The sequence below is a fragment of the Macaca mulatta genome, chromosome 20 (assembly GCF_049350105.2).
Source record: "Macaca mulatta isolate MMU2019108-1 chromosome 20, T2T-MMU8v2.0, whole genome shotgun sequence".
NCBI lineage: Eukaryota > Metazoa > Chordata > Mammalia > Primates > Cercopithecidae > Macaca > Macaca mulatta.
This window is the reverse complement of record NC_133425.1, coordinates 13,974,461-13,976,874: the sequence shown is the minus strand read 5'-3', so window position 1 is coordinate 13,976,874 and position 2,414 is coordinate 13,974,461. Positions and strand designations below refer to the sequence as shown.

General features: G+C 38.6%; 1 non-coding gene across 1 annotated transcript; it reads left to right on the top strand.

Annotated features, from left to right (window-relative positions):
• The first annotated feature begins 925 nt into the window (after positions 1-925).
• On the top strand, positions 926-1,051 carry LOC114674510 (small nucleolar RNA SNORA27). Its single transcript, XR_003725663.1, has one exon. It is a non-coding gene; the product is annotated as a small nucleolar RNA SNORA27 (small nucleolar RNA).
• The last annotated feature ends 1,363 nt before the right edge of the window (positions 1,052-2,414 follow it).

The window sequence follows — 2,414 nt, the reverse complement described above, 5'->3', positions numbered from 1 at the left end:
GATGTAAATGTGGCAGCATCAGCATGAACTGGTTCTTTTCTTCTCTCTGGTCCAACAGCATCCTCATTCTCTTTCTGAGAGTAAGGCAAGATGTGAGGTCTGAAGCTCTTTGCCAAATATGTAATCACGTTATCTTGGTTAATCCTTCTTCAGTTGAAGAACGAGAGGCAATGAGTACTTCCTGATTTTCCAGAAAAGTAACTCCTCGGACCTGTTCTATTCCTACCATCCCCCAAAAGCCAATCACTTGTTGGATGCTTCCGGATGAACTACTCCACCAACTCTGGGACTTTAAATTCTCTGCTTTTCAATCACTGCTTTGCTAAAATTTCATATAGGCATTGACCAAGAAGTTGAGGGAAAGGTAATTTAAAAGAACAAAAGAGGCTGGGCGCAGTGGCTCTCCCCTGTAATCCCAGCACTTTGGGAGGCTAAGACGGGAGGATCACTTGAGGTCAGGAGTTTGAGATCAGCTTGGCCAGCATGGTGAAACCCCATCTCTATTAAAAATACTAAAATTAACTGGGCATAGTAGTGGGCACCCGCAGTCCCAGCGACTCAGGAGACTGACGCATGAGAATAACTTGAACCTGGGAGGCGGAGGTTGTAGGGACCCAGGATCACACCACTTGCACTCCAGCCTGGGAGACAGAGCGAGACCCTGTCTCAAAAAAATAAAAAAGATTCCCCATTGAGACATATGAAAAACTAACACACAGTTTATCTGGGTTACTATCATCTTTGTTAGCCCATAAGCTATGCAGGTATATAAGATGTATCTCAATTCTATAATTATATCATTGGGGGAAAATGTAAACATTTTTCATGGTACATGAATTGAAAGTGATTTTCAAAGTAGTTTTGTCAGGGAAAACATTACTTCTGGTTTACTTCATATATTTTACTGTGTATTAAAATCTGGTAGAACCCCCTATTCACTTTGCCAATTGGACTTATGTCTTTATTGATCATTCAAGTGGGCAAAGGAAATATGCTTCAAAAACTCAGGCAAACTGGGTGTTTGTCTTGTATCCTGTCAGAGGAAGCAAATTGAAGTAGGAAAAAAAAAACCCTGATAGAAAATTTTTAACTCTAAATGTGGAATAATATTGAATTAACTGAGAAAAAATATATATATAATCAGCTAAAGGAAATACTTTGCTATGAATGATTAATGTTTCATAGCAAAGTTACAGGAATCATAAATCTAAATCTAATGCATTTAAGAATTAACCTTACTTTACTTCTAATAAGCTTTGTGGTCTGCAGCTTATTATTATTTTTGTTTTGTTATTTGTTATTATTAGCTATTTTGTTATTAGTTGACACATAATAATAATATATATTTGTGGGGTATCGTGTGATGTTTCAATATATATATACACATTGTGTAAAAATTAAATCAGGATATTTACCATGTCAATCACCTCATACATTTATCATTTCTTTGTGGTAAGTACATTCAAAATTCTCTCTTCTAGCTATTTCAAAATATATAATACAATATTGTTGGCCAGGTGCAGTGGCTCACGCCTGTAATCCCAGCACTTTGGGAGGCCAAGCCGGGCAGACCACCTGACGTCAGGAGTTCGAGACCAGCCTGGCCAACTGGTGAAACCCCAGCTCTACATTTTTAGTATTGTATTTTTAACAAAACTTAACTGGGTGTGGTGGTATGTACCTGTAATCCCAGCTCAGGGAGGCTGAGGCAGGAGAATCACTGGAACTCGGGAGACAGAGGTTGTAGTGAGCCAAGATCATGCCACTGCACTCCAGCATGGGCAACAGAGCAAGACTCCATCTCAAAAAACAACAACAACAATGACACAAAATATATTGTTAACGATAGTCACCCTATTGTGCAGTAGAACACAAGAACTTATTCCTCCTACCTAACTGTAACTTTGTACCTGTTGACCAATCTCTCCCTGTCTCCTCCTCTCCACTAACCTCTGCAGCCTCTGGTAACCACTATTCTACTCTCTACTTCTGTGAGATCAACTTCTTTAGATTCCACATAGGAGGGAGATTATGTGGTATTTGTCTTTCTGTGCCTGGGTTATTTCATTTAACATAATGTCCTCCAGGTTCATCCAGGTTGCTGCAAATGACAGAATTTCCTCCTTTTTAATGGTTGAATAGTACTCCATTGCAGATAGATAGATAGATAGATAGATAGATAGATAGATAGATAGATAGACAGATATACACACACTTACATATTATTTATCCATTCATCTGTTAATGGACACTTAGACTGATTTCATACCTTGCCTATTGTGAATAGTGCTGCAATAAACATGGGAGTGCACATGTCTCTTTGACATATTGATTTCATTTCCCATATTTATTTCAATCCCGGTAGTGAGATTGCTGGATCATATGGGAGCTCCATTTTTAGTTCCTTGAGGAAC